General features: G+C 41.9%; 2 long non-coding RNA genes across 2 annotated transcripts; both read left to right on the top strand.

The window, feature by feature from the left end:
* The first annotated feature begins 3777 nt into the window (after positions 1-3777).
* On the top strand, positions 3778-4475 carry LOC122040087. Its single transcript, XR_006128502.1, has 4 exons — positions 3778-3909; positions 3997-4038; positions 4183-4229; positions 4415-4475. It is a non-coding gene; the product is annotated as an uncharacterized LOC122040087 (long non-coding RNA).
* Positions 4476-9901: 5426 nt separating this feature from the next.
* On the top strand, positions 9902-10399 carry LOC122040086. Its single transcript, XR_006128501.1, has 3 exons — positions 9902-10098; positions 10186-10227; positions 10372-10399. It is a non-coding gene; the product is annotated as an uncharacterized LOC122040086 (long non-coding RNA).
* Positions 10400-10771: the final 372 nt, after the last annotated feature.

The raw sequence follows: 10771 nt of genomic DNA, 5'->3' as shown, positions 1-10771 counted from the left end.
TGCAAAAGAAGATCACTTGAATAAGATCTCTTCCTGGTGGTGAGGAAAGCGAAAGAGTGGAGTGCCCAAGTCAAGTTTCAGAAGGTAGTCGTGCCCAATGGCATGATCAAGGAAGCAAATGAAGACAGTCCGTGCCGAATGGCACGACCAAGAAGAAGAAACAGCGCAAGAAAAGGGGAGGTCGTGCCTATTTCCAGAGCAGAGTTGGGTTTGGCTGTTCCTTGAGGCACGTTCATGCCTCCAAAAGCCAGAAAATCTCCAATTTTAAAGAACTAGCCATGCCAAAAGGCATAGCCATGAGCTTGCCCATGCCAACTTCCATAGTAGAATTGGACCTAGCCGTGCCTTGAGGCACGACCATGTATCCAGAACGAAGATTCGAAGGTCTAGCCGTGCTAAATAGCATGACCAAGAAGGAAGAAGCAGAGTAAGCTCTGCTTTGGTTGTGCCATATGGCATGACCAGGGGCCCAGAACCAGAGTCAAGTTGGCTCTAGCCATGCTAGATGGCATAGCCAAACACCCAAGGAATGGATTAGCCATGCACATAGGCACGACCATCCTGTGCCTCACCTCTGTAAGAGGGGTACTTCATCTCCTCCATAAAGGAGGAAGTTTGGTGGATGGGATGAGACCATCTAGGTCAAATCCTTGCATCCAGAGGTGTTGTCTCGGCGATCTGAGGTTGTCCTACTGCTCCATCCTCGTTGGCACGCCAAGATCTGCATCCAAAGGCTTAACTCAACATCAAAGGATAAGATTTCCTCCTCCTTCTCTTGGATTTCTATTATTATGAGTCTTTGGATTGCATTTCTAGCTATTATGAAGTAGATTTAAACTATTCTAGGACATATGGAGTAATTATAAAGTGTGGATGCTGTAAACTTTATTGAATTGCCAGCTCCTTATTTGCTGAAGCTTGTATGCATATGTTTTGTTTGATGAAATGCGTGTAAGAAGACTTTCTTTAAGGACATGAATTTATCTATCTAGATTGCATTTCTGTATGCATAGATCTCATTTCTGTAATAGATACATTGCTATGTGTCTATATCTGGGTCTGAGCATGAACCTAAATTTTCATTGGATAGATGCATAGTTTGCTGTCTCTTCTGAGTATATGTTCTAATATAGCTTGGCATGACTTTAGGATACTTGTTTGGAGTTGAGTATCTAAGGTAACTATCCTTCTACATGGAACATAATCTCCTAAGAGAAAATAATTTTATGTATGGACAAGTCAATCACTTGACCTAATGGGCTTCTCCTAATGATATGCTATGCAAGTGACCTACGTAATCCAGAGATGTAAACCCAGGGGAGACCTTGTGACAGGAGGTACTCTACTGAAAACTTAGACTCTCTATATTACTTCTTCACTTGATAGCATCTTGGTTACTAGCAGGAGAAGTACTCTAATACACTGTCACAGGATGATATTCGGTAGTAATTTAGATTGTCCTACAATCATATAAGTAGAGAACTAGTGAAGGGCAAATTCATAGCACAACATTCACCATCACAATGAAACCAACGACCTAGAACATTTACTGAACTAAGCACTTCCACAATTTACTTTCTTTTACTTTCACAATTTAGTTGAAAATCTCAAAACAAACACTTATCGATTTTGTCTATCTAAATTCGAAGTGTAAAACCAACTAGCATTTAATCTTCAATCCTCATGGGATCGACTTATAAATTTTATTACTTGAAGACGACCGTGTGCTTACGGTTCATCACATTAAGTTTTTGGTGCCGTTGTCAGGGACTGAGTGTTTTAAATCTAGTTATTTGTATTAGAGTTTATTTAGGTAATTACTTCAATTCTTTAATTCTTTAGCTCTTTAATTCTTTAATTATTTCATTCATTATTCTCTATGCCTTATTTTTCATCTTTGCATTATATTTCCTTTCAGATAATGATTCTTTCCTACTTTAATTTTGTTACTTCATGTCTATCTGTTTCTAACACATTCCCTTTCATATAGACATGGACTCCTTGAAGGCAAAGTTGATTTCTCTAATTTATAGGTTGAACCAAAATGCAAACATGAATTCTTATATTATTTTTTATGATATTTGTTTTACAATAGGTTATGTGGAAAGTACTTGTCCATCATTATTTGACCTGTCCTTATGGGGTTCCCTCCCCAACTACAATTAGAGGCCGGAGCAAGGTTATTGTGAGGCTTGTAAAGTAACGGGTCATTCCATTGTAACTTATTTAAGGATCAATAATCTGATGAAATCATTAGAAGAGCTTCAAAGAATGTTTAATAAAATGGCCTATTCAAATTCACATTCTTAAATATCCAACCGAAGGAATCCCTAAATTTTTTTTGAAAATAATTACAAAAAGGAAGGATGAATTTGTTCGACCCGACATTGGAAGTTCAACCACCATCTCAAGAAGATAGATTGGAAAAGATGGTGGAAGAAATTTTGGCCAATCAAGCTCAAATGCTCGAGGCTATTAAGAAAATGATTAAGAGCAACAATATAGACTCATCTTACAATGGAACACCAACTCTACTCTCAACTTGGGAGGACCCTCAGATGAGCATTATACATGAATATGAGCTTGAGGAACAAGATATAGGAGCTTCTTCCCACACCTTGGAAGATAGATTATGGGAAATATGGGACAGTTTAAAAGACTCTTAGTCTCAATTAGATGAAATGAATAATGATAATGTAAATGAGCTTGGGGAAAATGAAACAAAGAATCTAATAGAGGAGTGCACTTTTCTAATTCAAATACCTCCTATTGTCAATAATTAAGAGGAGTCTTCCCTTTAGCTTGCTATTGATGAAGTTGTGGAAGGAAGTGTAGGGGCAATGCCCCAAGCATCATTTCCATGGTTCACACAACAATTTGATTTTATAGATAATGCAGGACTAGATATGAATGATGAGGGTAATGTAGGGACTTATGTAATGGATGCAAAGCCCCAAGAATCATTTCCTTCAGTAACACCCATGCTCAATGATTCAATTTTTCCTTTAATTGATAGTAGTATGCTTTTATTTAATATATCTAATGCTACTAACCAATTCTTTGTTGAGCATTTTGGTTGCAAGGAACATGTTGCAAAGGATTCACATAGACGATTTCATGATGAACCTTTGAAGGAAGGCATAATAGTTAAGGAGAATTTTAGAACCTTATGTAGGAAGGTTCTAAAATATATGACTCCGCCAAGGTTAAGATTTAAGCTTGGTGGCTATGATAAGAGGTTGAGCTTAGGTGTAAAATACCGAAAATAGGCGAATATTAATAAGGGAAATTTCCGGAATTTTTGAACATTTTTCGGGAATTTTTCGGAACTCGTACGGACGAGTTAACGGGGATAAAAACGGGGCCGGGAAAAGTCTATTTAGGCTACCTATTTAAGCGAGGAAATGTATATTTTCTTAATTTCCTTTTTCTTTTCCTATTTCTTTTTCTTTCTCCCCGACGCCGTGCTCTTACCCGTGCCGACGGTTTCCTCCCGAGCCCTTGCGACGCCGATCTTTGCCCTACCGGCGCCGGTGCACCAATTCTTCTCTTCTCATTCTTCCTCCTAGAGCCGATCTCCTCTCCCCCTCATCCGTGCCGAGCCGTGCGCCGATCACCGGCCACAGGAAGCCAGCACATCGCCTGTGCCCTAGCGCCTCCCGACGCCCTCTTTCTCTCCTCTGGCCGACGCGACGCCGCTAGCTTCCGCTGGCCGAACCCTTCTTCCCTCTGTGCTGCCAGAGCTGACCATCACAGCCGACTTCCGTGCCCTAGTTTGGGTTCACAATCACCGACGCCGAAGACTCCCTTCCTCCTCTGACGGTGGACCTGATCGGAGGCTGACAGAGGTGCTGGCTGGTTGTAGGTTTCCTTTTCCCGAGCCTAGACTTGATCTTCTGTCACGTCTCTGTACGTCGCAACTCCTATTACCGGACTCTGCTACATCACCCGATCACTGTCTTGCTTGTGCCTCTTCTCCCGACATTGTTCATGCAGGGAGATCGACAAGGATTTGGATGCGAGTATAAGTAGAACATGGTGAGCATTTGTGCCTCTGTTCTGTTTCCCATTTGATTTCTGACGATGGTATTCATTTGATCTCTATATGGGACCTAGATCTGATTCATAGTATTTTAGCATTTTGAATTCTTGTCAAATTGATCAAGAAGTGCTTATTGATAGGGTGGCTGCAGTATGGTGGGAGATTTTTGGATAAACTTGAGGATAGGGTAAGCATTGATTACCTAAATTATGTTCTGATCTAAGTCTTGCTACTGGGAATTTGGACTTGAATCGGATACTAATATAGATCATATCGAATGATGGAATAATTAGGGTTCCGGGTAAATGAAGAATTAGGTTTAGCTATTTTGGTTTACAATAAAACTTAGCTAAATCATATGATTTATTATAGGATTCGGATTCAGGACGAGCACTTCGACATAGAGGTTGATTAGCTCGATCTACATCGGAAGGCGGGTACCTCTTGACTTATCTTTTATGATATTGTCTTTGGATATGCATAGTATTTTATAACTACAAGCAATGAACATGTTTGTCTTTGGTATGTCACTGTTTGATATCCATAGCATGTTAGGTTTATCGCCTGTGACGTATCCGTGCTTATATCATGTGATTTATTGCCATGAGTACTGTATTACCATAAGTATCTTAGTTTCTAGAATAAGTGACATACCATGTTTTATTGAGGTTAGGACTAGGTTCTGGACTTTTGGTTTCAGTCATGTGTATCGAGATTATCTGATACTTAGGTTTTATGCCATGACTGGCTTGTGTACCTCTATTTGTATATCATATATGATTCGTGTACCTAGACCTTGATTCTTGATATGTGCATATTGTTGGTACATATGTTATGGAAGGAGATATGTTTAGGATCTAGGTTGCTATACCATAGAGGACCTGTATGCCCTAGATCCGTGGATTTGACCTACTGATACTGTGGTACCCATATTATATATATATGGATTTTTCTATGCTGATCAGGATATACCATACTTGTTATGTTCGGGACATATGTTTTGATATTCTATCTGACCTGTGTACTCTAGATTTTGGTATGTGACCATCGCTATTACAGTACCCATTTTTGTATATATGGATATGGTTATGTTGATCATTTTTTGCTATGCATAGTGACATGCATCATGATTGCATGTTGTGCGATTGTCGGCTCCACTATGGTTGAGCCCATCGCCAGTTACATGTACTGCACACACCCCCACTCATGGTTTAGTGGTATATCAGGCAGGTTTAGTGGTATATCATGGTTGAGATAGTAGATATTTTATGTATTAGGTAAAACCCTAATGATGATCGACATTGATAGAGATTAAGGGTTACAGTTTCTGGTGGTTTATCATATCATACATCAGTAGTTTTTAGCTTATGTTATTACTAGTTGGTTAGCAGATTGAGGCACATACCAGCCTCTGCTTTTATTAGCTGGGTAGTGGATAGTATCTATATCTTTATGTTGACCTAGCCAGTAGTATAACATATTATCTTAGTTAATTTCATTAGTAGATAATTGATCTACTCTTGTGAGATCGGTCAGTAGAAGTTTGATTTACCATAGTTGCTTGAAGGGGATTAATGTAATCTTGATCAGTTGGTAGATGGCCGATTTAGTTTTGTTGGACCGATCAGTAGAGGACCATCATACCCTATTTTTGTGGAGATGCTGATCTTTGGGTTGTTTGTGCTTAGTTTGGTATCTAGAGCACATTTGAGTATATGTTTTGTACTGACGTGGAAAAGACTGAGTTGATCGAATATCATTGTCGATTTTGGTCAGTTTTTAGAGGATTGATTTATCCTATTCCGTGGGTACCTTAAATTTAGACTGTTTGTATCTTGTAGGATAACTTAGAAGGTGGCGTAGGGTTTGTGTGGTAGATTGGATTTAAAATATGCTGATTATGCATATATATGAAGTGTACATATGTTTGTTATGAGTTGAGGGAGTTCTATGATGGATAGTTCATTTGCAGGTAGTGTGAGTATTCCCATCTAGATATGGTTATTGTAGGTTTCTTGTGGATTATAGCTATTTAGTTAGCTGTACGTGCTGATTGACATATTGGAGGTATCGTATTGATATAAATCTGTGTCGTGGTATGTGCACATGAGTGTGAATGTTATGTTGGAAGTATCTTGTCGACTACATCGGTGTTGTGATATGTACATATGTGTTTGGTGTGGTATCTGAGGTATCTTGTTGATTATGTGTGATTTGTGAATGCACCTGGGTTTTAGTATGCCTCATTGGAAGTATATGTTGATTATACTCTTGGCATATGTGTATATTTGTCATGTGAGTGTTGTTTGGGGGTATTGTTGATTTTACCTACGATGATATATGCACACAGGTTCGGTATGTATTGTTGGAGATATCACGGTGATTTACACCTATATTGTGAGTATGTTGGGTGTGCACTAATTAGAGAATTATGTTGATCATACCTATGTTGTGTGTGCACGTGTGTTAGGTGTATGGTTGGTAGCATTATGATGAGTCTACTTATGTGGAATGTAGAATGTTAAATGTCTATATTATGACATTAGTTGTATTATCCTGTCAACTAATTCTCCTATTAGTGGGTGACCGACCCACTAGGATGATGATATAGTGAACTATGAATTTGGTTTGATTACTAGATTGTGATACCCTAGGCTAACCACAGTGATCTGTGGTAGAGAGATCTCGTGCAGTCTCTAGCTAGATAGTTAGGTGCCTTGGACACTTATGTATTGTTGGTGGTGGAGCGTTGCTCCCACACATGTTATGGATTGTCTGTGGTGGAGCGTTACTCCCACCTATTGCGGATTGCTTACAGCGGAGCATTGCTCCCATATCTATTGCAGATACATTTTCGGATTATTTGTGGTGGAGCGTTGCTCCCACATATGGAGGATTTCTTGTGGTAGAGCGTTGCTCCCACATTTGTGGTATTTCGTGTGATGGAGCGTTGTTCTCACACTGGAGGAGCTATTCTTTGGTGATTATATATCGTTGGTGATTAGATCTGTTTATTGTTGGGGATCTTATTGTTAGGAATGTCTGTGATACGGACATTATGTGTCTTGGTTTTACCATTAGTGCTTGCGGTGCCCTAGATGTTATCATGGACTCGATGATTTGGGTATCCCTAGGATGTTTGGATTGGTTTCCATTGTCTTTGCTGACGTTGTGGTGATCTATTTCTGATCCGAGGTGAGTCACGTGCACCACCTTTGCATAGATCTAGAGATTGTCTCGACGAGAACATCTATATGCGACGATCAGTAATGCGTGTTTTGGGTGTCTTCTGTGAGATGTTTGAGACACATGATGACCAGTAGGAGTATACTGTGGTTCCACAGGAGATCGAGGTTGTTACCGTTGGGAGTAAACGGAGTCTATAGAAGAGGCTCGCAACTTCCTTTGTTTGGCTCGATATTTCCGGAGATACGTTGAGGGTTTCTCACGGTTAGCTATGTCACTGACACGCCTGACCAGGAAAGGCGTGAAGTTCATGTGATCCGAGGACTACGAGACCAGCTTCCAAGAGCTGAAGCGGAGATTAGTATCGACTTCAGTTTTGGTTTTACTTTCTGGAGAGGACGGATATGTCCTCTACACCGACGCATCTATTCAAGGTTTGAGCGCTGTTCTGATGCAGCACAATAGAGTAGTCTCCTATGCTTCTCGTCGGTTGAAGAAGCATGAGAAGAACTACCCTGTACATGATCTGGAGCTAGTCGCTATTATTTTTGCCCTGAAGATTTGGCGACATTACCTGTATGATATTATTACATTGAGATTTTCACTGACCATGAGAGTCTCAAATATCTGTTCACTCAGCAGGAACTTAATCTTCGACAGAGGAGATGGATGAAGTTCCTGAAGGATTACGATTTGTACCATTAGCTATCACCCGAGGAAAGCTAATATGGTTACCGATGCACTTAGCCGGAAGTCTAGAGGGACTTTGGCTTGCCATCAAGTTGTGGTTACGGACTTGATTCAGGGATTCTCCGAATTGGGCCTTGAGGAGCAGGGACCGACAGAGCAGGGTATTCTTGTTACCATGATTGCTCAGTCGTCCATCAGGGTGAGGATCCGATAGGGCCGGTTGGTGAACAACATTTGCAATTTATAGGCAGCCGATAGCTTCTGGGCAGCAGACCGAGTTCACACGAGACGAGGAGGGTATTATATACTTCCGAGGCAGATTATGCGTACCTCAGTCTCATCCGGTCTTACAGGAGCTACTTCAGGAGGCTCATCGCTTTCGATTTGTGGTCCACCCAGGCGGGACCCGCATGCATCGAGATTTGAGGTGTTCCTACTGGTGGAACGGTACGAAGAAAGACATCACGGAATTTGTAACTAGATGTCTTGTTTGTCAGCAGGTGAAGTATGAGCACCAGAGGCCTGCCGGTTTAATTCAGCAGATTCCTATTTCTGAGTGGAAATGGGAACTTATTACCATGGACTTTGTGGTGGGTTTGCCGAGGACACGACGAGGGCATGACGCGATTTGGGTAGTCGTTAATCGATTAACCAAATCTGCACACTCTTTAGCGATCTGGAAGATTGATTCTCTGGATCGATTGGCAGATCTGCATTGCGGAGAGATCATCGGATTACATGGTGTTCCTTTGAGTATTATTTTGGATAGAGACCCCCGGTTCACGACTCGTTTCTGTCAGAGTCTGCAGCCGGTGGTAGGTTTTGTGGGACACCCACCCTCTGGGATGAGGTTGGGGAGGCCCAGTTGTTGGGACCTCATAGAGCTCAACAGAACGAAGAGTTGGTCCGTATTATCAGACGGAGAATGTGAGAGGCACAGGATCGCCAGAAGAGTTATGCTGATCGGAGACGCAGACCACTAGAGTTTTCTGTTGGCGATCATGTATTTTTGCGAGTTTCACCCACGAAAGGGGTGAAGAGATTTGGCCTCAGAGGTAAGCTAGCTCCGCGGTACATTGGCCCTTCCGAGATCTTGGAGAGGATCGGAGCGGTAGCTTACTGGTTAGCACTACCACCGTCCCTGTCAGGCGTACACGATGTATTCCACGTATCTATGCTGCGGAGATACGTGCCCGACCCGACACATGTGCTGGCAGATATCCCAGTTCCAGTTCAGCCTGACATTACATATGAGGAGGTTCCGGTGCGGATTTTCGATCGGAAAGAGCGTCAGTTACGGAACAAGACTATCTGGCTGGTTAAAGTCGGATGGCAGCATCACTCGGATGAGGAGGCTACTTGGGAACTCGAGGATACTATCCGAGCTTGGTATCCCCACCTTTTCACATGAGGTATGTGATTTTTATTTATCGTTCAGCATTTATGCTTTATCTGTTGTTAGTACTTGCTGATGGTAGATAAACAAAATTTGGGGACCAAATTTTTATTAGTGGAGGAGAATGTAAAATACCGAAAATAGGCGAATATTAATAAGGGAAATTTTCGGAATTTTTGAAAATTTTTCGGGAATTTTTCGGAACTCGTACGGACGAGTTAACGGGGATAAAAACGGGGCCGGGAAAGCCTATTTAGGCTACCTATTTAAGCGAGGAAATGTATATTTTCTTAATTTCCTTTATCTTTTCCTATTTCTTTTTCTTTCTCCCCGACGCCGTGCTCTTACCCGTGCCGACGGTTTCCTCCCGAGCCCTTGCGACGCCGATCTTTGCCCTACCGGTGCCGGTGCACCAATTCTTCTCTTCTCATTCTTCCTCCTAGAGCCGATCTCCTCTCCCCCTCATCCGTGCCGAGCCGTGCGCCGATCACCGGCCACAAGAAGCCAGCACATTGCCTGTGCCCTAGCGCCTCCCGACGCCCTCTTTCTCTCCTCTGGCCGACGCGACGCCCGCGAGCTTCCGCCGGCCGAACCCTTCTTCCCTCTGTGCTGCCAGAGCCGACCATCACAGCCGACTTCCGTGCCCTAGTTTGGGTTCACAATCACCGACGCCGAAGACTCCCTTCCTCCTCTGACGGTGGACCTGATCGGAGGCTGACAGAGGTGCTGGCTGGTTGTAGGTTTCCTTTTCCCGAGCCTAGACTTGATCTTCTGTCACGTCTCTGTACGTCGCAACTCCTATTACCGGACTCTGCTACATCACCCGATCACTGTCTTGCTTGTGCCTCTTCTCCCGACATTGTTCGTGCAGGGAGATCGACAAGGATTTGGATGCGAGTATAAGTAGAACATGGTGAGCATTTGTGCCTCTGTTCTGTTTCCCATTTGATTTCTGACGATGGTATTCATTTGATCTCTATATGGGGCCTAGATCTGATTCATAGTATTTTAGCATTTTGAATTCTTGTCAAATTGATCAAGAAGTGCTTATTGATAGGGTGGCTGCAGTATGGTGGGAGATTTTTAGATAAACTTGAGGATAGGGTAAGCATTGATTACCTAAATTATGTTCTGATCTAAGTCTTGCTACTGGGAATTTGGACTTGAATCGGATACTAATATAGATCATATCGAATGATGGAATAATTAGGGTTCCGGGTAAATGAAGAATTAGGTTTAGCTATTTTGGTTTACAATAAAACTTAGCTAAACCATATGATTTATTACAGGATTCGGATTCAGGACGAGCACTTCGACATAGAGGTTGATTAGCTCGATCTACATCGGAAGGCGGGTACCTCTTGACTTATCTTTTATGATATTGTCTTTGGATATGCATAGTATTTTATAACTACAAGCAATGAACATGTTTGTCTTTGGTATGTCACTGTTTGATA

This window comes from Zingiber officinale, chromosome 2A (genome assembly GCF_018446385.1).
Source record: "Zingiber officinale cultivar Zhangliang chromosome 2A, Zo_v1.1, whole genome shotgun sequence".
NCBI classification, from domain to species: domain Eukaryota; kingdom Viridiplantae; phylum Streptophyta; class Magnoliopsida; order Zingiberales; family Zingiberaceae; genus Zingiber; species Zingiber officinale.
This window is presented reverse-complemented; position numbering and strand designations above follow the sequence as displayed.